The sequence below is a fragment of the Sarcophilus harrisii genome, chromosome 2 (assembly GCF_902635505.1).
Source record: "Sarcophilus harrisii chromosome 2, mSarHar1.11, whole genome shotgun sequence".
NCBI lineage: Eukaryota > Metazoa > Chordata > Mammalia > Dasyuromorphia > Dasyuridae > Sarcophilus > Sarcophilus harrisii.
In genome coordinates, this window is record NC_045427.1 from 585,138,252 (window position 1) to 585,163,936 (window position 25,685).

General features: G+C 39.2%; 1 protein-coding gene across 9 annotated transcripts in view; it reads left to right on the forward strand.

The window, feature by feature from the left end:
• Nucleotides 1–508: 508 nt before the first annotated feature.
• PCGF5 (polycomb group ring finger 5) overlaps nucleotides 509–25,685 on the forward strand; it is a 143,674-nt gene continuing 118,497 nt past the window's right edge. For 6 of the 9 annotated variants that reach the window (XR_004232500.1, XM_031956024.1, XM_031956034.1 and 3 more), the window contains exon 1: nucleotides 518–876. The gene's annotated coding sequence lies outside the window, so the exon portion shown is untranslated. Of the gene's footprint in view, nucleotides 877–1,364; nucleotides 1,429–25,685 lie in introns of those variants that run through there. The other 3 variants (XR_004232501.1, XM_031956025.1, XM_031956033.1) reach the window with 3 other exon arrangements.

Sequence of the window (25,685 nt, forward strand, 5' to 3'; positions counted from 1 at the left end):
GAGATGAGAAGGGAAGAGCGTGCTCGGAGTGGAGGAATCCCCAGAGCTGGTCTGACGATCCAGCCGCGGTGAGCTGCCGTGTAGACAACTTCATTCCAGAGCCTAAAAGTGTGTATGTGTGGGGTACTCGCCCCTCCTCTCAGATTACACCTTATGCGTGGAGGGGACATTCTAATTCTACTTCTGCAACTTAGTAAGGGGTTCCTTTGACGGCCTGGGCCCAAGGTTCCCCCCAAACGCTCAGAACTCGACCACCTCCGAGCGTTTTAGATGGGAAGGGACTGAAGAGCGGAAGGCTGCTCGAGCAGAGTTGGTGATTTCAGGTGCACGGCCTTCAGGAAGCGCCGGGCCGGCCCCGGGCAAGGTCGGCAATTACAGGTGGGAGGCGCGGGTGATGCCCGCAGCGGCAGGGACCGTAGTAAGGGCATCACCGTCCGGCTCCCGCCCCGCGGTCCGGGCTCCCCCGGTGCCCAGCAGGGAGCCCAGGGAGCTGCGCGCTTGCTCTCAGGCCACGCGGGCAGCAAGAGGCAGTGCCCCAGTTTGTGGCCAATCAGGGAGTACGGGCTGTGCCCCGAGCCGGGCGGGCAGCGGTGCGTAAACAAACCCACGGAAACTCCTCCGCCCCCTCCGCGCTCCCTCGCTGGCCCCGGGCGCCTCGGGCTCGGCTCTTGCGCGCTCCAGCCGTTGCGAGTTCTCGCTCCTTCCCCGCCGCTAACACGCCGCAGGGCTCCTCTTCCTCCTCCCGCAAAACTCCTCCGAGCCGCTCTTCGCTTACCTACCGCCTCCCCACGCGCGCGCGCGCGCATCCCCACACGCAGGCACACACACACACACACACACACAGACGCGCGGAGATCATGGCCTTTGGAGAGCGAGGTAAGGCAGAAGCGCGGTGCGGGAGCCTCCTTCGCTAACCGGGGCGGGCCGGGAAGTTTCCTGCCTAGTTTTTTCCCTGCTTGGGGGGTCTGCACCGGGGGGGGGGGCTGTCCGGGGGGGCCGCCTGGGGCTGTGGCCGCGGGGCTGCCGGGCAAGGCTGGGCAGGGCCGGGCCGGGCCGCGCCGCGGGTGTCACAAGTTGCCCCGGCAGCCGGGGGCCGGGAGGGCGGCGGCGGCGGAGGGGCTGCAAAGTGCAGCTGGGCGGGCTGCTGGCGGCCGCTAACTTTCTCCTCCGGGCGATGGCCGCGCCGCGGCGGCCGCTGCCCGTAGTCGGGACCGGAGGGAGCCCAGGCGGTGTGTTTGGAGAAGCTGACGCAGTTGGTGACGCTCGCAGCTTCCTGATGAGGGGCCGGGAACAGCCGCGCACACGTTCACAGGGCTGGGGAACAAGCTCCGCTTTTGGCCGCTTCCCCCGTCCGGGGTTGTTGTAGCGACGCGCCCCGGCGGCTGGTTAGGGAGCCGCGGGCCCGTGTCCAGAGCATCTGTTCCCAGGGTAATTATCTCGGGCTCGTGTGCCATGGCAGCGCGGTCCGCTTCCGTTTTGATTAGCTCGGATTATTATATAAGATGTCACAGGAGGGAGGAGGCAGGCAGGCGGGCGGAGGGGGAGGGAGAGCGGGCAGGCGGGCTGGAGGCGCGTAGCGAAGGCTTTTTTTTTCCCTTTCGCAAGTTGTGGGGGAGGGGTGCGGGGAGGTAGCAGGCGAATCGCTTGGGGCCGAGGAGCTGGGGACCCACCTGTGTGCCCTCCGGCGCCTCTCCCCGGCGCATCCCCACGTGCAATAGCGGTTGGCTGGGGAGGGGGAGGGGAGCGGGAGGAGGGAGATGGTGATGATGCGGGCGTGCGTGTGTGTGTTTTCCAGGCGCTTGTGCGGAAGCCGAACCGCGCCTGGCGCCCTCCCCCCCGCCCCCTTCCTCGAGTCTCCAAGGTTTCCCTTCGGGCTCGTTTAAAGATTAAAAATCTGGGTGCCCCGTATAACGTGGAACGTGTGGCCGCTCGGAAAGACGCGTGAATGAATCATGGGCTGCCTGGAATGGGCGCGGATGATTCACCCGGAAAGTGCCACACAACGCGCCCCCGGCTTACCGCAAGGGCCCAGCGGGGAAGCGAAGAAGCCTCGGAAACGGGGCAGGGGGCTGCCAGTCTCCCCCAAGTCTGGCTCGTGGGGCGGGGGTAGGAGCCCTTCCCCGCCTCCCACCCGACTCTGATTCCCTGGGGCGGCTTCGCGCGAGTTACCTGAGCCCGCGCGCGTACCGAGCCCGCGCGGTTACCGGTCCGCGGTTACCGGCCCGCGCGTTCCTGGTCCGCGCGGGCTGACCCGCAATTACCCGAACTCGCGGTTTGCCCCGTCCAACAGGGACGCATGGGGACCGGAATCTTTCTCGTTCTTCTGGGAGAGGGGGATTCATTAAGAAAAATTCGAGGAAATAATTCCAGCAGTTCCGCTAACTTAAGGAGTTAGATCATTAGTGGAGGCAAATAATTTGCTTTTCGACTTCTCCTCAAAGAATTGAAGTATATACTTCTTGCTTTTTTCAGAGGACCTTATTAGTATTGTCCCCAGTTACGATATGCCCCCTCTCTTCCTCCTCCCCCCTTTTTTCTCTCTTTTCCCCTCTCTCATCTGTCTCTATCTCACATTCTCTCTCCCTTCCTTCCCGTTCCCTCCCTCTCTTTTTCTCTCCCCTTCCTTCCTCTCCATCTCCCTCTTTCATCCCTTCCATCCTCTATCTCTGTCCCCTTCTCTTCCTTTTTCCCCCTCCTTTCTTCCTTCCCTCTTTCCCCCTCTTCCTCTCTCCCTCCTAATTTCCCTTCCTCCCCTCTCTCTCATCCTCCTTCCCTCCCTCCCATCTTTCTTCCCTTCCTCCCTCCCCTCCTTTCCCCTTCTCCTTCCTTCCCTCCCTCCCCTTCCCTCTCTCTCATCCTCCTTCCCCTCCCTCCCATCTTTCTTCCCTTCCTCTCCCTCCCTCCTTTTCCCCTTCTCCTTCCTTCCCTCCCTCCCCCTTCCCTCTCTCTCATCCTCCTTCCCTCCCTTCCCTTTTCCTCCCTTCCTCTCTCTCTTTTCCTCCCTCCTCCCTCTTTCCCCCCTTCTCTCTTCCCCTTCCTTCTCCTTTTCCCCTCTTTGCCGCTCTCATTTCAGTTAAACGGTACACGTATTCTAGTTAATACTCTTGATGGTGTCTGCCTCCTCTTGAAGGCCAAAGCTAATCTCACATATCATAGAGAAATAAATGTAGAACTTGGTTGCCTTTGTAAACCCTTGTTCTTAGGTATTATTAGGGGTGTGAGTCTCTGTTTCGACATGACATTTTCTGCTTCTGTGAACAGATGGCATCTGTATTGAGTGTATGTTAAGTAATCAAGAGTTTAAGATGCTCTGAATGATGGAAACCCTGAGTTTAGAAGGAAGCCATTTAGAAATTTGCTATTTTGTACAGTAAGGGTTAGCTTTTAATTGTTGATTGACAGAAAGTTCAGGAAGCTTAAGTGGGATCCTGAAAAATTCAATTCTCATAGTGCTATACTATTCTTCTTTGGCACTTGTAGATTTAGGTTATTTTTTCCCCCTAAGATAACAGTGTCCAGATAACTGTTTCAGTACTGGGGATAGTTCACAGTAGATAGGCAGCATTCAACACAGTTTATGCTTTTAACTAGGATCATAAATATTGGGGGGAAAAGGAGTGTGGGGAAAGCACTTGACCTGAAATCAGATGATCTGGCTTTACATCCTGGCTCCATAACTTAGTAATTTTGTGATCTTGGAAAAGTCATTGAATCTCAGTTTCTTCACCTGTAAAATGAGCAGCTTAGCTATATGTATTTAATCTGTCATCAATATCTACTGAACTTAATTGAAACCAAATAGGATTAGTATTTCTTTATATTTAAAAAAAAAAAAAGAACTCAAACTTATCTAGCAAATCTTTGAATATTTCATTTCATTTTTTGCCCTAAAAAATAATTCTAGATTGAATGAAAACAAACAAAACCTCACAAAATTTCTATGTACACAGCAGAATTGGGAAAAGTAATTGTGAAGATGCAAATCTGTATTATGAACCTCTTTTTAAAAAAGTAATAAATTTATTTTACTTTCAAAAGCTGTCCTACTTGCCTGTGGTGTTTTTTTTTTTTTTTTTCTGATCTTCAGTCTTTTCTGCAATTAAAAAATGCTTCAGTGACCATCTTTATTTTCTCCTTTATTTGGTTACTCTATTGTTATCTCTTGTCTCCTCTTTTAATCCACAAACACCCCATACAAAAAAGAAAAATGTAATCATTGTAACCAAATAAACAGTCAAACAAAAAAAATCCATAAATTTGCCAAGTTCAAAATGTTTGTTTGGAGATCCGGAGATAAGTGAATACTTTCTCAATCCCCTGTGGTTTAAATCTAACATAGTGATGTCATTTTGGTCCTCTTTGAGAAGGAAGGACAACAACCAAGCAAGTAACCAATCTCATCTCTGGAGCTGTGGATGATCATCGACTGAATTCTTAAGTCATTCAAAGTTGTTTGCCTTAGAATCCTGTTGTTATCAAGTAATTTTTTTCTGGCTGTATTTTCACTCTGCATCAGTTTATATAAATCTTCCAAGTTTCTCCAAAACTACCATCTCAAATAAAATAATATTTGTAAAGTGTTTGACAAAATGCCTGGCATGCAGTAGATCTTTAACAAATGTTTCTTCCCTTGTCTCCCTCCCATTCCTTTTGCCAGTGCTCTAGATGACCTTATTAAATTATTCCCCTTACCTCCCTAGCCACCCCAGGTCCAGCAATTTATAATTTTTGAGATATTTCATTCATGAATCCAAGCTAAAAAGCTAATACAAATATTTCATTGCTGATAATTTAAATTAACAGCAGGATAGATTTTTTAAATTGTACATGTGTAGGCACATATATTTTACAAAGATTTTAAACATTAAACTTAGGGTAGAGTTTAATTCAAAATGTATATGACTTATTTTACTGATATAAGTGTTACGTTTGATGATGGAGACTGAACCTATCTATGCCTGTCCATCCTATATAACTTTCATATAAAAACTGAAATAAATATGATTTGATATTAAACTTCATAACTATCAGTAGGAATTATCATTCTCTAGATTATCTATTAGTATACACATACCTACAAATGGCTATCCAATTTCCAGATTATTTTCTTATCCATAATCTTCAGTGTTTAATTAGTGAAGAATTAGAATTGGCTATTCTGTGGACATTAAGCTGTCATCTCTCCACAGCATTATCTTTCATTAAATCTCTGGGCTTATGAAGAATGTTTATTCCTTGAGATGAACTTGTTTAACTAGAGAATTGTTTGGGAATTGAAAAAGCAGGAAAGCTCATCCCAGTTTCTCTTGCTTGTATCAAGGAAAAAACAAAGTAAGCTTCAAATCAACTGATGTATTTGAAAATGTTTATGGTAACCTGATTTTAAATGAATTAGTTTTCCTTTTTATATAGAATAGAATAACTGAAAATTGGAAAATAGATATGCGTATTTTAATTGGCACAATTGCACATAAGAGCCTGTACTTATATTGAAATAATATTTAAACCAGAGTCAGGAAATCTGGGTTTTAGACTTGGCCCTGTCACTAAGAAGTTAACCAAACATCTCACTGGAACTTCATTTTTCTTGTCTATAGAATGAGGGGTTTGGATTATATGATTTCTGTGGACCTTTCAGTTCTAACATTCCATGAAATCAGTTAAGAACTCCTTTCAGATAGTAAAGCAATTGAAATGAGAAAGTAGATTATATGGCTTTTCTAGGCTGGCCACGTGATACTTGGCTAAGTAGAAACAGGCAAATAAAGTGTGGAAGAATTTGGTGAACTTGCTATTTGTTTTGTTTTGTTTTTTAGGTAAAAAAAAAGTTTAATTATATAGAAATTGAATTTAATTCAGACTTTCTTGATCATTGGGGTAAAGAGGAAGGGAGGGATATTAACATGAGGACATCAAGATTAAGTGTTGGCAGGATTAAAATTATGTTAGCTAATTTTTTATTACTACTATTATTACAGTAAATACAGAGAAATTCATTGTGGGAAAGAGTACTAAACATGAGGAGAATCAAGAAAGCATCTGAATAAGAGGGAGCCCCTGAGATGAACCATAAAAAGAGCTAGTGATTAGAAGAGGTAGAAGAAAGGAGTATTTGGGAAGCAGCTTGGGCAAAGGCTTGTAAGTGGGATGACTACAAGACAGTGTGGGGAGACAGAGAAGAAGGGAGGGAGGGGGAGAGAGAGAGAGTGAGTAGAGGATGTGAAATGATTTTGGAAAGTGTAATGTTCTCGGTTGGTTTTCTGGAGGTCTCTGGACCAGCCTTCATTTCAGCTCAGTAATCGCCAGGAGAATAGCCAGGTGTAAAAGTCCAAATCCTTTATTATCTCCTTCACAATCTAGTTTCCTTGTCTGGGGCTCGGGCCAGTTTTCTTAAGAGGCCTTCCAGAGTCTTGGTTTCAGTGGAGAAGCTAAGGAGGAGAGCCCTGCCACCATAGTGGCTGGATTTTAATAATGAATAAATTTAAATTCCAATCATTTCACATCCATCACCTCCCAAATCCAAGATGAGAAGATGATATTTTATCCTATTGGCACTTGATATATAGGGATTTCCTGAAGTTTCTTGAGAAGGAAATTTATATGGTCAGATGTGTTTTAGGATGAACAATTTGGCATTTTGTGTTGAGGATGGTTTGGAGGGAAGGGAATTGGGAAATTGGGAGGTGATGGGAACCTACTCTAGGTTTATAATGATCTGAGTATAAACATGGGGATGGCTATGAATATAAAAGACACTGTAAAAATTCAATCATTAAGACTTGAAGAGTTTGAACAAGGGTGACTGAAAAAAGTTGATTGTACATTGTACAGAAATAAACAAGTTTGGAAGAGGAGTATGTTCCAGAAGGAAAGCAAGTATATTAGGGATATAATAAGTTTGAGATGTGTTAGGATTCTTACAAGGTGCTAAGTCACTGGAATTGATAGAGATGATGCTTATGTACTCAGTACTTATCAGAGTTCACACCTTTAAGAGAACATATATAAGGAGGAGTTCCCAGAAGCCCACAAGCCCACTCTCTCGGAGCATTCCAACTTCCACCTTTGTGCTGGCTGGAGGCTTTGGATTCAGAGGGACCTAGAAGCAGAAGCTGGAAGAGACAAAGGACTGGCGGCAAGAGCTCTTGGAATCAAGGAGAGAGAAGGCCTCCAGAAAACTAGCCGAGCCCCAAGTGAAGGAGATAAGATTTTGGAAGAGACAATAAAGGATTTGGACTTTAACACCTGGCTGCATTTGAGGTGATTATCACTTTGAACTGAAAGGAAGGCTGCCTCCAGAAGCCCCCCAAGAAGCTTGCTCCCAGAGAACATTATAATTTAGAGAAGAATATTATAGAGATGCTAAAGGACATCCAATTAAAGATAGCCTGGAATTTAGAAGAGAGATGAAGGCTGCAAATATATAATTGTGAATTTTTTATATAAGGAGATCAATTGAATATGGGAGCTGAAAATATCATCAAAAGAAAGATGGTGTAGAGGAAAAAAGAGAGAAAGGAGGGTCTGGGATAAAGGCTTGAGATATTTACACAGAAGAGGTGATACTTGGATGAAGAAAGAGCAAAGTATTTTGAAGAGGAACATTAGAAATATAGGAGGACGGTCACAAAAACTCAGGACAGACTATTCAGGAGGAGAATATCAAAACCTTCCAGGAAATTGAGGCACCTGAGAAGTAAGAAAAAATATTGGAGTTAGAAACGGTGATAACCTTGGAAAAAATTGCTCTAGTTGAGTTGGTTGGTGGCCAAACTTCAAGGCATTGAGAAGAAAGTGGAAAATGAAAAGGTATTTTTCTAGGAGTTTGGCTGTGAAAAAAAGAACATATGAAGGATGATAACTGAAAAGATGAAAGCTTTCTTCATTACAAGGAAATCTAGGCTTGTTTGTAAGCATCATATACAGAGTCAGTGGGTAAAGAGAAATTGAAGATTGAGAAGGAAGGATCAGAGGAGAAATCTTCAGAAGGAAATGGAAGTAGATAGGAGCAAGGTGCAAGTTGGGTTTGGCCTTGTCCAGAAGAAGATCCAGAAGTTGTGTATGACAGTGGGGGTTGTTATGCTATTATTAGGTTGAATTTTATTTATTACTATTTTGGTTGTTTTGGAAGTTATTTGAGGTTTATAGTTATGTGATTAAAAGGATTAATGTTATAGATATCATAAAGCATATGAAGTATGTTTTAATAAGTCCTTTTTGGGCAGAAGTAGAGGTGGATAATACCTTTTTACCAGAGAGTCAAGCAAAAGAGGTGAGAATAGGGTTTGGTAGTGGGGAGTTGGGAAGAAAGCTCACAGGAGGTGGCCTCTGTTTTGTTTGCCAAGTAAGAGGGCACAGGGCAGGGAAGGTGGGGGAGTGAAAGGAGGGGATCGTCAGAGTTCTCGCTGAATCCCCCTAAACAGTTTTTAAAATAATACCCCAAAGCAGATTTGGAGCAGCAGAACCAAAAGGATGAGGTAAAGCCGGCTTTTGGCCTAAGACAACTGAGAATGTGGGCAAGAGAGATCTGTCTCCTCAGGGTGACATTGGAGCACAGACCAGTGGTCCACAAACCATCGGTGGGCCTTGGGGCAGACTGAGCTGGCCGTGGAGGTTTCTAGAGCTCTCTGCTGGTTGATAAGAGGTTTGGACAGCTGATCAAAACGGGGTCTTTGTTGGCACTGGGGGCTGGACTCTATTTCATTATCCATATGTGGTTCTTGGTGACAGCCCAGGGTGATGAGGAATATCAACATTCTGTGAACACAGGGAACCCTGCTCTTTCAAGGCAGAGTACTTATGGTTGTGCACAGGCCAGGAGAGCAGTAAGCACACTTCTCCTTAGATCATACTACCTTGGAAGAATTGAAAAATTACAGACCTGCCCCCTCCCTCTGCCTCGAACTAGCTTTGAAAATAGCAACATAAAAAACCTGAAGCTTGGGATAGTGCTCTCTCCACTCCAGGAGTAGAGCCCAACTTTACCATAAAGTTAAAAGTTAAGAAATAGGCTGGAAAAAGATCAAAGAACAAAAAAGAACTTGGCTGTAAAAAACTATTGTAGTTACACAGAGGATCAAAACATACTCAGAAGACAATGTTCAAAACTGCTACATTCAAAACCTCAAAGAAAAATGTGAATTGGTCTCAGGCCTGAGAAATTGCTGGAAGTATTTTTTTTTTTAAATTTTAAATTGAGAGGAAATATTGGAAAAAGAAATGGTGATGCAAGAAAATCATGAAAAGAGTCAATAGTCTGTTTAAAAAAAAAGGCGCCAAAAAATACTGAAATAAGGTCTTAAAACAACAGACTAGGCCAAATGGTTTAAAAAAAAAAAAGAGCCACAAAAATCTACTAAGAAGAAGAACGCCTTAAAAAGCAGAATTGGTCGAATTGGCCAAATTCTAGTGGGGGGTGTTAACAGAGGTTTATAAAACTGCATACCCTTTGACCTAGCAGTAGTCCTGTTAGGTCTGTATCCCAAGAAATTTTTTTTAAAAGGAAAAAAAATCTATATGTTGGGAGGACAGGGAATAGCTATTTTTGTGGTGACAAAGTGCTGGAAATTGAAGGGTATGCTCATCAATTGAAGAATGGTCAAACAAGTTGTTACGGTATATTGTTATGGTGGAATATTATTGTGGAATAAGAAAAATCAGTGTGCTTTCAGAAAAAAACCTGGAAGAACTTAATTAAATGGTACAAAGTAAAGTGATCAAAACCAGAAGAAACAAGTACACAGTAACTGGCAGCAGTGATGATCAACATGAATGACTTCGCTATTCTCAGCAAGATGATGATCCAAGACAGTTCCAAAGGATTTATGGTGAAAAAAATGCTGGCCACCTCCAGAGAAAGAACAAATGGAGTCTGACTGCAGATTGAAGGATACTTTTTAAGCTTTATTTTTCTTGGTTTTTTGTTTGTTTTTTTGGTCTGTGTTTCCTTTTACAACATAATTAATATGGACATAGGTTTTGCATGAGGGTGCTTGTATAACTATATCAAACTGCTTGGAGGAGGAGAAAGAGAAGAGAATTTGGAAATTAAAATTTACCAGAAAGCAGATGAATGTTAAAAGTTGTTTTTACATATAATTGAAAAAAATAATACATTAATTTATAAAATTTATAAAATGGTGTAAGTAGGTTGGTGAGAGAAGAGACTGGACATGGCAAAATTTGCATATAATTCTTGTTATTTGGGAGGCTTGGGCTAGTGGCTCAAGAGCTACAGTGTACTAAAATGACCTGCCACTAGGTCCAGCACCAGTAAATATAGTGATCCCCTGGGAATAGAGGGACCATTAGGATGCCTAAGAAGATATAAACCAGCTTGGGCTGGAAATAGTGGGCAAAAGTTCCCATGCTGAACTACAGGGGAATTGAATTTGTGAATTGCTGTTAAACTTTCAAAGAAAGAAAAAAGCACCAGGAAGAGTTGGTTTGGAAGAGATACTCAATAAAGACTTTGCTATAATTAGATAATGAATCAATAAAAGTATTGCCTTGAAACAATGAGGCCTTATTTAAAATGAGCATACTTTTATGTTTCTTTTTTTAATAATAGTTTTTTTATGGTTGAATTTTTTTTTAAAGCATCTCTATAGCTTCCCTAAATATATACTTCCCCTCCTCCTTCCAGAGTGCCATGTCATATAATTAATGATATTTTTTAAGGCAAAAAAAAAAAAGAAAAAGAAAAAATATTTACAAGTCAGTACTTTGAAAAAATCTAAAATATGAATCAGATACAATATCTTTGGGTCTCCCATCTCTGCAGAAGGATGTAGTAGGAGGGTCTTGTTATATCTCTTCTTTTTAGATATGTTTATTCTTTGTTATTTTGCCTCATTTTTTTGTTGTTTTTTCCTCCATTGTTGTAGTCATTGTGTATGGTGTTTCCTTGTTTATTTCTATTTAAGTTTATGTAGATCTGATTCTTCTCCATTGATTATTTCTTATGGCATGATAATGTTCTGTTACATTCATAGAGCATAATTTGTTTAGCTCTTTCCCAGTCAGTTGGCATCTATTTTATTTCCAGTTCTTTGTCAACCAATCAATAAAAATGTATTAATCATGATATGCCAGGTACAATGCTAGGCACGGAAGATACCAAAAAAGATCAAAGAAGGCTCCTCCTCTTAAGAAACTCGTAACTAATGGGAAAGACAACATGAAAAGAACTGTACAAACAAGATATACACATCCATCCATATCAATGGATGGATCAACATCAATCATATCAATCATACACACACACACACACACACACACTATTCAGAATAAGTTGGAAATGATCAACACAAGAAAAGCACTAGCATTAAAAACAATCAGGAAAGACTTCAGAGATTTTCACTGGGAGTTGAAAGAAAGTGGACAGAGTAAACTGTTAGAGAGTATCAGGTGAATCGGTGAAAAATCTGGGAGTCCCAAGAGGAAATATCTTGTTTGAGAAGCAGCAAGGAGGCCAGGGTCACTGGATGGCAGAGAAGAGAGAGAAAGAAGCTGGAAAGGGAGGAGGAGGCAGCTTATGAAGGGCTCTGAAAGCCAGACAGGAGTTTTTATTTGATCCTGAAAGTGAATGGAGCCACTGAACTTGATTGAATAAAGAAGTGATGGGTCAATTGTGTCCCTCTGGAAGGTCAGTTTTAACAGCTGGAGCAGGGAGAAACTCGAGGCTCTTCTCTAGATTTTTCTCCAAACTTCTTTTAAATAGGGGGAGGTTCTCTCCAAAGTCTCTTCAGTTGGTGGTTGTGTCTTCTGCCTTCTCATCTGCTGCTTCTCTGATTTCTGATGGGCAGCTGTGTAAGTAAGAGGTCATTGTTGGCTTTATTTCTTACCTAGCCTTCTTCATTGGCAGGGGCTTGGCTCAGTCAGACTGTGACCTTACCAAAAAGGTCAAGCCTCCCCGTGCATCCAGGCCATCACCAGTGGTCCTTAATTTGTATCTGGGCCCTGATGGCTCTGGAGGAGAAAGTGTGGCTGTTGATCTGGCACGGTCCTCCCCCACTTAAATCCACTTCAGTTGCAGGTATCACCTCCTTGATGTCATGGTGCTCTTTAAGAAAGGAGAAACCACAACTGCAGTGATTTCTGATGCTTCTTGTTTCAGAGTCTGTCCTGTGATTCATCTCTAACTTAAGGTTGAAAAACATGGACTCCACAGTTCTATCATTTGCAACAGAAATATGATGTAATTTTCCCATAATCTCCAAATAGTTCTTTGATTTTTACTGTTCCCAACTGTATTTTTAAAACCCTGACAGCCATATTTAAACAAGCTGATTAGCAATAATGCCTTCAAGCCGTCTTTTCCTTAGTTTCTGGGCTTCTGAGAACTGCTTTAACACAAGTCAGGGGATACTTCTCTGAGGGACTGTTTTATGTTGGTCCTGAGAGGAGTCTTGAGCTTCTTTTGAATAAAGAGATAAAAAAATTTTAGTGCTTACTAAATGCCATGCTATGGGGATGAAAATTTAGGGGGAAAAAGGCAGATAGTTCATAACCTCAAGGAGCTTTTACTCTAATGGGGGAGAACAGGCAGTGGAGGGCTGTGATTAGGGAAGGTTCTACAGTCAAAGTATTTCCCCTTCAGCCTGTGGAAGAGATGGTCTGGAAGTAGAGTGACATTATGCATGGTTTGGGAATTAATTAGTACAGCTATTTGTTAGAGCAGAAGGCTGATGGCCAGAGACATAAACTTCCATTTTCTGCCCTATTCTGAAACTAGAATGTACAGAAAAAGGTAGTACCTTGCAGGCTGACATGGATAGAGGGAGGAAACCTCAAAGGGGAGAAGTTGTTGAATGTTGGTAACTAACAATAGATCTAAGTGGCTTTAACAAGCTTGGGACATGTCTATTCCTTTTTCTGTTCCAGGGTATAAGTAAGCATGCCTGAACAGTGTATATATTACTGGAGATAGTGGTTAGGGTCACAGTGTTATATAGAAGGAGCTACCTCCTCCTAAGTGCAAGTAAATAAAAGGAATGGAAGAGGAAAAGAAGTGATTCGTTAATATACTGTCTCTCATCAACACTCCCAGCCAAACCTAAGCCTCCCAATTCAGCATATATGCAAGGGTATCTTACTAAAACCCATTAAGCATTGCCCCAAATTTTAGGTTTCTTTGTTTTTATTAATGTCTGTTGTGATTTTTTGTTGAATTGACTTTGTGACTTTCTCAAAGTTGGGGGAAAGATAGATGAAAGAAGGGATGTTCTTAGAGATTGGTATGTGAATACGTTAAGATCACAGGGAAAACCTTCTCTGTTGATGGAAAAGATGTAACAGCAAGGGTTAGTAAAAAGGTGAAGGTGTACAATGAGGTTAACTCTCTTAAAAGTGTTTTTATTTTAAGTTTATTTCTTTTTAATACACATTATAAATTATATTGGGAAAGAAAAATCAGAGCAAAAGGAAAAAAACCATGGGAGAGAGGAAAAACAAAAAACAAAAAAGTGAACAAAGATTGTGTTGATTTACTTACATTTAGGCTTCTTAGTTCTTTTTCTGGGTGCTGATAGCATTAACTGTCAAAAGTCTATTGGGATTGCTTTGGCTCACTGATCTATTGAGAAGAATTAAGTCTTCTTTCATAGTTGATCATTGTACATTCTTGCTGTTATTGTATACAATGTATTCCTGGTTGTGCTTGTTTCATTTAGCATCAGTTCATGTAAATCTTTCCAGGCTTTTCTATAATCAGCTTGTTCGTCATTTTTTAAAGAACAATAATATTCCATTATTTTAATACACCAAATTCTTATATTCAGTCAGTCCCCAATTGATGGGCATCCACTCTTTTTCCAATTCTTTGCTACCACAAAAAGAGCAGCTACAAAACTTTTTGCACATGTGCGTCCTTTTCCTTCCTTTATGATTTACCAAGATGATCCCAAGATAGTGATCCAATATTGGCCCTGCTAGGTGAGAGTGTATGCACACTTATATAACCCACAGGGCATAGTTCCAAATTGCTCTCCAGAATGATTGGATCAGTTCACAACAACATATTAGTGTCCCAGTTTTCTCACATCCCCTCAAATATTTATCATTATCTTTTCCTGTCATCTTAGCCAATCTGAGAGGTGTGAGGTAGTATCTTAGAGTTGTTTTAATTTGCATTTCTCTAATTAATAGAGATTTAGAACATTTTTTCATATAACTATGTGGCTTTCATCTCTTCATCTGAAAATTATCTGTTCATATCTGTTGACCATTTTGTCAATTGGGGAATGACTTGTATTCTTATAAATTTGACACAGTTCTTTATATATTTTAACAATGAGACCTTTATCAGAAACACTGGTTGTAAAGACTTTTCCCCAGCTTTGTACTTCCTTTTTAATCTTGTTTCTATTGGGTTTTTTTGTGCAAAAATGTTTTAATTTAATGTAATCAAAGTGGTCAATTTTGATTTTTATAATGTTCTCTAGTTCCTCTTTGGTAACAAATTCCTCTCTTCTCCAAAGGTCTGATAGGTGAATTATCCCTTGTTCTCCTAATTTGTTTATGGCATCTTCCTTTATGCCCAAAACATGTATCCGTTTTTATCTTATTTTGGTATGATATGAGATGTAATTATATGCTGATTTTCTGGCATATCATTTTCCAGTTTTCCCCAGAAATTTTTGTCAAATAGTGAGTTCTTATTCTAGAAGCTGGAGTTGTGTATGTGTGTGTGAGGTCTATCAAATACTCAAATACTAGATTACTATAGGCCTTGCTTATTGTGTTGTGATGAGTTTAATTCTTACTTAGTCCAAATAAACTATATTCTAGACTGCTGAAACAACTAGTACATGTGATTGCTAACGTAAAACATAAGGTTCATTAGACACTTCTGAAGACCCCATAATATAATAGCACATGTATGCTATATTTCCCTCTGGGTTTATCTGCTTAGACTCTGGAAATTTCAGTCTTTCCTCCTCTTATTTCCCTCCATTTCTACCTTTATGACTCCCTCATCCTAGTTTCCCTTGAACTTTGATCTCAGAGTTGCACTTTTTCCCTCTGTGCTGTTTATGGCTACCAACCAGTCTGTACCTCAAGACTTCTGGGTGAAGGAACAGAGCCTAGTTGGGTCTCAGATGTAGAGGAGTGTTACTTAGTCCCTGCTATATTGCTACTGTAGCCTGAGGAAGCAAATAACTGAATGTTGAACTCCAGCACACAGTGGGGGAAAAGAAATGGGATGTCAATTTGAGGGCTTTGCAGGTCACTGGGTTGACCTGTGCAGCCCTGCTGCCAGGAGTGGGGTTGTAGAGGGATATTGAATGATGCTGAACTTGCTTTTCCTTCCGGGCAAAATTCCTGTTCTGGAGAAGAGTCTAAGGAGCAAAGAAAACATCACTTCCTTCAATTTATTGGCCAGGTAACCCAAAGTTTTCTCCCATATTTGACACCTGCACCCAAGGGGGTTTTAAGTCCCCCACGCTGTTGCTCTAGGGTCTCATTCGTTGGCACCTAGGTACATCTCACTCATCTTAGCTTGGTGCTCTCTTCCAGCTTGTTCTCATGCTAGCAGTCTAACTTGCCCAAAGATGACCAGTCCCATGGCACACCGTCCCAGGCAGCCCTGCCTAGGAGAAACGTGCTTCTCTCTCTATTCCCGTTCTAGATTTTGGGTCTCTGTCCAATGTGTGTTCTGTCTATGTGACTTAGCTGCTCCCAAACTGCTCATCTGTGTTGTGTATGCTGTTTATACAACCAACCATTCGTGGCTGTGATCCTTTGGGATCTTAAACACAACTATTTACTCAGAAAATAGAATAGATCACAAGATTGTAGATATTCATCTATTAAAGCAAATACATAAATAAGAAAAACGCCACAGTGTACATAAACACACACCTGGATTATATTCTCCTGCCAGAAAATTCATCTACAAACATTGTTACTGGCTTATTCAGCAATACCTGTGATACAAGAAACTACTTTGGCTTGGCGCTCCGTCTGGTTGTTGAGCCTCACCTTTTCTTTAGTTGGGGAAATCCCTTCTCTCCTCAGATATAGCCTTGAAAAGTCTTTGATGGAGTTGTAACCCTTGGGAAGACATTTAGAAGTTAAGGGGAGGAGCAGCGGTCCTTAACCTGGAGAAATGTGGAGTTGAGTTCTTAGGCCCTTCTGCGTGCTAGGGCGGCTTTCCCCTCATTTCTGGAATGGTCATGAGCCACCTCTGCTTTTCCTTCTCAGACTGGCTGTGGCAGAAGCGGGCCCCAAACCCTTAGGAAAGTTGGTGCTCAAAGGCCTCTGCTGTTACTGGTGTTTGTCCTGTGTCCTCAAAGAAGACCAGGATGTCAGGGAGGGAATGCTGTGTAACATGCAAGTGAGCTAGATTTAAATGAGGGAGAGCCGGGCAAGATCACCTGTCTCACTTTCCCCTCCAGAGCCATCCAGGTCCAGTCACCAGATACAGATCATAGTCTTCCATGGTACTCTCTGCTTCTCTCTTGCCTGTATTCATTAGCTGAAATGAGTCTTACTTAAAAAAGTCACATCTCATCAGATTTCTCAAATAAACAATCCTTTCTCAATCATACCTTAATCTCCAAACTTTTATCTGATTTTTTCTTCTCTTTTATCTGTTTTAGTCATAAAGCATGAATGTATAAATTAGCCCTGCTCTGAAATTCTCAACAAAGTCCTCTCTTCGGTGCTACTGAGAAGGCATTTCTTTAAAATCCCCTTTCTCCAGACCTTTCTATGCCAGTATAGCATTATATTATTTCCACACAAATGAGGTGTCATTCCACTTTGGTGACCACAATTCTGGTTCCTCATTTAGACACTGCAGATCATTGTCTCCAAAACTCTTTACATCCTGCCTGAAAGCTGTGGTTCTTCAAACGTGTAGTTTAATAGTTTACATGAAAACCTCTAGGGTTCTGTCTTCTCCTTATCTTTTCTTCTCCTTAGTATATCTAGTAGTAGCTTGATAAAGGATCTTGAAAGTTTATTAAAACTTTAAATCACAATAATCTTGTGAAATAGATTATAGTTACTTTCCTCTGTGTTTTACAAATGAGAAAACTGAGGTTCATAAAATCTAACTGATTTTTCTCAAAGATCATATAAGGAGTAAGTGTCAGATCTGGAAATTAAATCCAACTCTCTTAAGTTTAGGCCTAATGTTCTCTGTTATTATTTGTTCATTTGACTTCCAAAGAAATGTCAGATAAGACTTCAGTATTGATGGTGACTAGTGTTATCATTTAGGCCTCAGTTATAGCCTGGCTTCTTAACTTTTTCCATTTGTGATCTCTTTTCACCTGAGAAAATTTTGCTCAACCCCAAATGTATAAAATAGGTATGCATATCAAATATTTACTAATAATAAATCATAAAGAAATTTATTTTAAAACAATTCTTTGGCATATAAAATTTTACCATTTATTAAAAACAAGCAAATTTGCATACTAATGAGATGGGTGTGCTTGTTTATTTTTATTTAAAAAATGAAATCTTGGTGGAATAGTTGAACCTTTTATTATTGCCAATTTTTTCTCTACCCCCACAGTCAATTATGTGATATATATGTGACCTACAGTTTAAGCTTTGAATTAGAGAAGTACCATATATATGGGAAACAAATGGATTAGATTTGAATTGGCAAAAGATTCCAATGATAACATAAAATGACTGCCTAAGAAATGATTATTTTATCTTAAAAAAACAAAAACACAAAAACCTTATCTTGTCATCCTCTAAAACTGAATTCCCTCAGTTTATTCCTTTACATTTGAAGTGAATTTGGGCAAATGAAAATCTTGCCTTTTTAGTAACTTGGATAGTGCCCTAAAAAAACCATGAGTTTTTCCTTAAAGTTACTTGCATCCTCTGGTTCACCAACTATTTTAGGACTCCTAGCTCTTCCCTGTCACATACTATGTGAAGTGGCAAAAACATATTGGGATTTTTGGTGGGGAGGAGAGTGGAATGAATATTCACACCTAAGAGGAAGATCTGAGACTTATTGGCTTAAGAGAATTCTCAGTGTGGGCATTACTTACACTAAGTAAATCTATGCCTGTAAATCTACAGAGTCTCAAAAATTATCCAGGGCAGGGAGAGATTCAATAGACTTACCCAGGTTCACATAAGTAGTTTGAGTTAGAGATGAAATTTGAACCTAGTTCTTCAGGACTCAGATGCCATCTCTCTATACAAATATATTATACAAATGCAAATATAATATATTAGGCTATGGTTATTTTGGAAGTGAAAATGCCAGCAATTAAAAAATGTTGTCTTGTTTTGTTTTCCCCAGGGGAAGTTATTTAGAACAATAATCTAAAAAATAAAATATAAGGAATGACAAAACAAACAAGTCAGTTTCATTTCATTCTTAACCCACCCTATCTTTAGGTTAAAAGTTTTGTTGCATAGAATTTTTGGCTAAATAAAATATAAGTGTCTTCTTGAAGAAATTACAATAGGAAAGTTGCACTTTCATAAGAACTTCATAATAGCAGAACGAAATGTTGGGCTCCACTTTATATATTTCCTCACACTACCATCTCCTCCCCTTTCTTGCAAATATTGAATCTGTCTTTAGGTTTAAATAAATGTATCTAGGCTCCAGTACCTGATGCCCATAGATCCTTTGATACATTTCTATGGGATAGTTCCATTCAATTCAGCAAACCTTTAAAAACCTGCTATGAAAAATGCAGTTATTCATGTTGCAAAGGGTGTGTATTTTATAAATGATTATACTCTTAATGTGGCCAGTTTTGGAAGCACCTGCTTCTAATTCTTTTGTTGATGAGGCTAATGCTAATGGATATCTTGGGTTTGAGGGTTCTGAGCTGGGGTTAAGCTAAGTCTGATCCCAGTAGGGTGAGTTCCTGGGCACAGAGAGTCCCCAGCTTGCTTAAACAGTGTTGAACCAGTACAGGTTGGAAAAATGGGGTGCATTCAAAGATTCTGTGCTAATTAGTATTAGGATTAGGTCTGTGAATTGTCTGCTCTACTTACAATCTGAGCAAGAGAGAAAGACACAGCCTTCAATTTAAACCATTAGGTCAAAATATGCTTATTGAAGTGACTTTATAACCCAATTAATTCCCAATTAATGAGTAGCCGTGGGAAGCAATCATTCCGTTAGGTCATACAGATATCTCTTGGAACTTTATTACATATGACTCATAGGGAAGGGTCAAACTTTCAGTACATGAATGTTGTGACTCTCTGGGAATGTATTTTTTCATATAATACATGCAGTTGCTTTAAACATGGACCAGGGATTGTGGGGATGATTCCTTTTAAATTACCATATTACCACAGATGGTTGCTTGCTAGACTAAGGTGGCCATTTGGGGGAATTGACAGAAGAAACAGATGGTCTTGTAAAGAACACAGATGTCATTTGATAAGAAGAATGGCACGTGAAGTGATGATCAGGAATATCATAAATGAAAAGTTGGTGTCCATTTGGTCAGGTGATATTTCTATTTTCTGAATATTTTTAATAAGATCATAGCAGACGGGACATCTGTACAAACTTGCTTGAAATTCTCCTCAGATATAGTCCCTATATAGACTGTAGTTTAATATTTACCCTTTCCTACGGCTTAGCTATTTAAAAGAATATTGAGCATTCCTCACACAAAATAAATTCTATTAATTGTCAGTCACAAATGTCTAAAAATGTAATGAGTGTGTGCCATGATGATAAGCACAATTTGTGTGTGTGTGTGTGTGTATATACATATATTCAAACATACAACATATATATATATATATGTTGTATGTTTGAGTATGTAAAATAAGAAAAAGCACAATAATTGTCAAAGAAGTTCACTACTAGTGGAAATCTGGTAACTCATTTTAGTAATCTTGGAAATTCTAGGTCCAGGGATCAAATTTTAAGCATTCTAAAGAGCTTGTAGATCATATAATTATATTATTTATGATACTTATTTCTATTACTTTAATTATTGGCACTTGGAATGGAATCTAAATAACAATATTTTAAAGTAAAAATTAGCTTCATTTGTATGATATGCATTTAAAATGAGTTGAGACAGCATGGGATAGGAAAGAAAGTACCAGATTTGAGTCCAGATCTGGTTTATTGATGCATTTTCTTTTAAACTAGTCTTAATATGTCACACACACACACACACACACACACACACACACCACCTTATATCATCAACAAAGAAAAACATATACATAACACTTTCAACTAAATAATACATATATACACTGTTCCAGTTCTGTAGCTATCCTTCCTTTTCTGGCTACTGAATAGAGGGAGGAATGCTACAACATCACTTGTTTCCGGTTAAGATTAGTCATTACAGCCAATCAGATTTCAGTTGAACATTAGAATTGTGGGAATTTTCATTATTCTGTGCAGTCTGTAGTTTTTTTCTTGGTTCTCCTTCATTCTGCATTAGTTCCTGCAAGTCTTTGAATTAGAGTCAGTTTTCTGTTTTTTTATATTCATGTTTAAACAGTGCAATAATATTCTATTGTATTCACTTTTAACAGTTTTTTTATCCATTCCTTTGTCATGTGCATTCATTTTTCTTTCCACAAAAAATGTTGCTAGAATATTTTGATATACTTGGGGCTTCTCTTCCTGACTTTGATGTCCTTATAGTAAATGCCTAGTAGTGAACTCTTTGAGTCAAAAGGTAAGATTAATTTGGTGACTTTTCTTGTGTAATTTTGAGCAACTTATTTGATCTCTTTGGCTCTGTTACCTTATTTGTAAAATGAAGGGATTGGGATTAAATGACTAATATTTATGCAAGATCTAAATCCCTTTGAATGCTTTTGATACATGAAATGAGACTGTTGGTCTAAATACTCTCCAGTAGCAATGACCTTCCTGATAAGATCTTTGAAAAAACCACACTAGAGGGGTTTTTTTTTTTTTCATCTTTAATGAGAACCAAGTATCTTATCTAGGTTCTTTTTAAGACTTCAATCATTAGAAAAAAGTATGGAAAAAAGTACATTCAGATGCTCTTAAAAGCACTTTTCCTCCCTCTTTTGTACCTCGGAACCCTCCCAAGATTTCTTGGGCTTATTGGCTAGATTTTTTTCTTCAGGATCAGGCCTTAAATCTGATTTTAATTGTACATCAACAGATTAGGCCAAGTCCCATTTGGTCATTGTTTGGCCCTTGATTGACACTCAGATTCAATGTAAATTGCAATCATTTCTGTTTTAGAAACCCAAAGGTCTTCCTCTCCCAGAATGATTGAGTGATAGATTTATTTAAATTTTTTTTTTTTTTTTTTGATTAAGTAAAAGAGGAGATTCTTTGCTAGGTAGTTGTAATTGCTTGAATGGGTGCAGCTTCAGTCAAACTGAATCCTGTTGAAGACTTTAGTTTAAAAAGGCCAAAGTTTCTCATTACATCCAGGCCCATCTCCAGTGGTCTTAATCTATATCTGATTACTGAACCCAATTAGCTCTGGAGGGGCAAGTAAGGCAGGGGACCTTGCCCAACCCTCTTTTACTTAATTAATTTGCATGTCATGGCATCCCCTCCCTGATGTCAGGGTCCTCTTCGAAAAGGAATCACAAACAACACCCGACAGACTCAACAACAACCAGTATAATCAATCTGATACTACTACTACTATCAATAATTAAAATTAACTTTTGTATATTTCGTGATCTAAAATTTTCCTTGTCAATAAACTCTTATTGGAATATTAAAAATGAAATGTCCTAGTTTAAAAACATTGAACTATGTGCTATAAGAAATATAACTAAAGTACATTTCAATATACAATCATTAAGTTAAAATTATAATATCACTCAAATATGTTAATATTTATTTGTTTTCCTGAATATTTGAATTTTTAAAAATGAATTTTGTGTCCAAAAAATGTAATAATCACCACTCCCCTCTCTGTTTTCTTTCCCCATTTTTGCACATGCAAAATATGTCCATCAGTGAAATAGTAAATAGCATTATACTAAAAATACTATTTGCAAATGGGAATGGCTGAACTTTTACATTTGTACTTTAAAAAAGTATAATTTAATTGTGTAAATATGTAGTTTAAAAATATTTTCTCTATATAACTTGCTAAAATAGTTTTATAAGATTTGTAAATGTTATAATAAATATAATAAAATAAAGCAAGGTATTAATATGTAAATTATATCAACAAGCATAAATTATTTGGTTTATATCTCCTGCCATGTACACTTCCCACATAGCACATAAATAAAATTTTCCTCTACAGGAAAATAATAATGGTGTTAATTTTCTCATAAATTTAAGGATACTTTTTCTTATGAATTAAAACTTCAGGACCAGAATATCTAAAAGTTTTCAACATATGACCTATCATCCTGGTGAGAAAAGTGGATCAATGACTCTGTAAATAGACTTAGGGCATCATTCTATTTAACTGATTTATTTTCATTGATCTTAATGACAAATACTATATTCTTTCATCTTGCTAAATCAATTTCTCTTTTTCTTAGTTTTTAAAAATGCTGAATTGACCAAAACTTAAGTGAATGAATTATTAGCTATAACATCAAAGAGAAAAAACAACTCTTCATTACATGAATAAATGAGTATTTGAATTGGAGTAGTTTTGCTCTGTTATATTTCTGTTATATTCAGATACACATGGTAGTATTTTAGTAAATTTATAAATATTTCTCTTAAATTTTTAAAATGGACATTATCCCAATATTTCAGCTCATCTCTTCAGTTTCCAGAAGAGCTGACAGCTAACTTGGATAACTTTTAATTAGTTTAACAAAAGACCTTTATATATTTAGAAAGTACAGTGGTTACTCTATGAGTTAACATAGTTCAAATAAAAATATTTTTTTCAGTTAACAGATTAAATATACTGCAGTTTTCAACCCTGTGATTTGCAAATACAAGTACAAGCAGAATAATTATTTTTCATTTCATATATGAATATAGGATAATAACTTGTGTCAGAGTTTGGAATGAAAATAGCATTCTAAGATACACACAGGAACTATACAAATCTAAAACATTCTTCACACAAATAAAGACAGACCTAAATAACAGGAGAAATGCTAATTGCTCGTGAGTAGACCAAACCTATAAAATAGAAATGATAATACATTCTAAATTAATTTACTTATTCACTGCCTTGTTCATCCTGGTAGCTAGAATGGTGAATTCACATTCAGTCCCAGATACTTACCAATTATGTACCCCTGGACAGTTGACTTAACTTCTTTCTCTGTTTCCTCATTAAAAATAAGGATAGCAACAGCATCTTCCTTCCAGGATCATTATGAAAATTAAATGAGATTAAAAATTATAAAGCACTTAGAACAGTCAGGCACATAGTAGGAACTATATAAATGTCAGTTATCATTTAATTATGAAAGTATTGCTTTATAGACCTAGGAGAAAAAAAAATTTATCCTGAGGGAAAAAGGTCAAGAATATAAAAGAAATTATTGAAAAAAATATGAGAAGGAAGCAGCTACTAGACCAGATCTCAAAATGTACTACAAAACAGTAACCATCACAACATATTTGGCACTGGGTAAGAAACAGAGAGATTGTCTGTAATGTCTCTTTGTTAAAAGCCTCGAGCCTGCCTCTCTCTCCTCCCACATACAACACCTGCAAATTTTTCTTTTGTTATTTTTTTCTTTTTTTGCATTCAATAAAAATTTATTAAGTGCCTATTAAGTTTAAGCCACTGAGAATACGCAGAAAAAAATGAGTTCCTGCTTTCATCAGCACCAAAAAAAAGATTGAGTTCTATTGGTGTTTGCAACAGGAAGCCTTGAAGAGTAGGGAACAGCTCATTGCAGGCCTGGAGGAGGCAAGGGAAGAGACCCAAGAGAAACAGAGCAGAAGAGGCAGCTTGAAGAGGGTTCAGAAATGGGCGCCGGAGGCACAGGGTGCAGAATGCCATCTCCAAGACCAGCAAGAGCACAAGCAGCCGAGAAGGGAGGAGGAAGAGAGGAGGCTTGCTGAACACTTGTGGAAGGAACTCATGGAGCAGGAGGTTTACCTGATGAGTGAACCGGACTTTTGGTCCCTGCTTTGTAGCTGCCCCCAAAATGCCTGTGATGGATGCCCAGCGAGCACTAGGACCAAGGATGCTGATGTAAAGGTTGCATTGCTAATAAACTTAATTAGGTATTCTGAGGGGAAAATAAACATTGTATTTATGCTTACCAAAAAAAAAAAAAAAAATAGACTGATCAATGGAACAGTTACATAGTATAGAAGCAAATGAGTATGGTGGCCTAAACCCAAAGACCCCCATCATTTGGACCATCATTTGTCATTTTTTGACAGAAACTATTGGGAAAATTAAAAAGCAGACTAACAAAAAGTAAACCTAGACCAAGTTCTCATACCCTGCACCAAGATGTACCAAATGGGAACATGACTTAGACATAAATGATGAACATCATAAGCAGAATTAGAGGAACAAGGAGGAAATTACATGTCATAAAAATGGATGAGAGAAGAGTGACAGAGATCACAGAATTTTAAAATGAGCAATTTTGACGACAAAATGAAAGGTTTTGCATAAACAAAATTATCGAAACTCGAATTAGAAGAAAAGCTAACAGAGAAGAAATCTTTGTTGTAAGTTTTTCTTGTAAAGGTCTCTTTTCTAACTTTGTAAGAAAGAAGTTAAAACTAATAAGTGCTATTTCCTCATTTGATAAATGATCACTGACTGTACGTGTTTTCAGTAGGTTTTGGATTTGGGATAAGAGCAAGCAAATGTGAGTCTTCATGAAAATAAAATTTAAAATAAGATAGTAGTTATCCTGATTCTACCAAATTTGATACTCTCTCAATTTCTTCTTCTGGCTCTTATGTCTTAGACAAATATTATAGAAGATTATACACAGCCATAATTGGGTTCATCCAAGGGATATACAGTATTCTGTATTGGAATTACTTAGCTATGAGCATTGAATGGGAAAAGTCATAGTGTGGTGTAGTGAGAGAAACAGAGAATTTGGACTTTTCAGTTGCATAAGTTAAAGAGCATCTAACATTGGAAAGCATGGCTAATGATGCTGTTAGAGCTAGAGGCAGTCAGTTCTTCGCAGGGCAAGAACACGGGAAGGGCACTAGAGAAGGATATCCAATACAAAATGATAATGAGTCAAGATAGAACAGGGATCTAGAGGGCACAGTGGTAGGTGTGGGCAAAGCAGATTAGGGACCCAGGGAGGCAGAGCTGAGGGGGGAAAGCAGCCTTCTCTTGTGGACTTGGGAGCTGACACCTTGTCCATGGCAGAGCTAGAGCTTTGTGTCTGGACTTTCTGTGATTAGGGAGGGCTGGCAGGTCTGTTGATTTCCTTATTTTCCAGTGTTCAAAAGTGAAATTGAATGACATTGTAGGCTGCCAAGGCTGATGAGCCCATGTCAGATTTGTGAAAGGGACTCTTTCTCTAGTGATGGGTGGGACAAAGTGGCTGATATTCCATGGGAGAGGGGGATCCTTCCTCAGGTAGTTATTGTCTTGATGGTCTTGGGCAATCATAGAATCTCTACGCTTCTCCCTTATTTAAAAAATGGGTGAATTAGGCTAGATGATCTTAGTGTTTTTCAGATTTACTTAATTACTAGGATCCTTATTGTTTTCTTATGTTTTTATTGTAAACATATGGCATTTCAGCTATCTATAATGTTAATTTTGTGGCTGACCTAAGAGACTTAT